Below are 1,254 nucleotides of genomic sequence, written 5' to 3' on the forward strand. Positions count from 1 at the left end.
TCATTGTCAAAATAATGACATACTCGCCTTCTTTTGTAGAATCCGTCACAATATTTAGAACTCTTCTAAATCTAGCATAGACAACTTCTAGCTCATTGTGCTACCTTTTAAACAACACTTAGTCTAATTTGAGATTGAAATTATATTTTATATGTGACAAAACCAATATCGGTGTAACACCTTACAGCGATTTGTTTGTCATTTCTTCATACAAAAATATATATATATATATCCTTAGTTCTTCTAAAGTACTCAAGGATATTCTTACTCGTCGTCCAATGATCATCATATGAATCATTCTGGTATATGCTCATAACACTTTATAGCACATGATATCTGATTGTATACATATTATTCGTGATCTATAATCACTCATGTGTTTTTACTCATTGAGTGTCAGATACACTCAAGTCTTGTTAAACCTTTACATGACAAGAACATTTTCTTAATATTTCTATATTGAACTACTTCAATATCCATCATATGTACTTTGACTTAAACTTATTTATGTGTTTCAATCTATCTTCATAGATCTTGACACTAAATTTGTTTCGAGTCCATATCCTTTCATTGAAGTTAATTCTCAATGAAACCTTTTTAATCAAGTATATAATTACATCATTTATAACCAACTATATGTCACCTACATAAAGTATTATAAATGTGTCTTAGCGCTCCCACTTAATTTCTTGCAAATGCAAGCCTCTTCATCGTCTCTGATGAAATCAAAAACTCTTTGACTATTTCATCCGGTGAAGATTCCAACTCCGTGATACTTACTTCATCCAATTGAAGCTTGTATACCTATCTAGTATTCCACGGACCAGCAAAACTCTTGGTTGTATCTTGTATACATACTTCGTTAAGTAGTGTATTTTGCCATCCTACTAGCATATCTCATAAAAGAAATATGTAGTGATTACTAGAATAATCCACATAGACTATAAGCATTGCTACGGAAGATCTAATCTTATCGTATTCAACTCTTTGAACTTTGTCGTAAACAATTTTTCGATAAGTCAAGCTTTCTTCAAGGATATTTCATCCAAGTCTATCAATTTCATAGATCCATTTACTTTCATAAAGTATTCATCTATCTTGGATTTCATGGCGCATGGCCATTTTAACGGAGTCGGGGCCCATCATAACTTCTTTGTTTTGTAGTTGGTTTATCATTGTTCAAAATCAATCCTTTGTCCACAAATCATTTATTTGATCACAAAGTAAACCATACCTACAAGGTTCAATATGTAC

This window comes from Lolium rigidum, chromosome 6 (genome assembly GCF_022539505.1).
Source record: "Lolium rigidum isolate FL_2022 chromosome 6, APGP_CSIRO_Lrig_0.1, whole genome shotgun sequence".
In the NCBI taxonomy this organism is placed as follows: Eukaryota; Viridiplantae; Streptophyta; class Magnoliopsida; order Poales; family Poaceae; genus Lolium; species Lolium rigidum.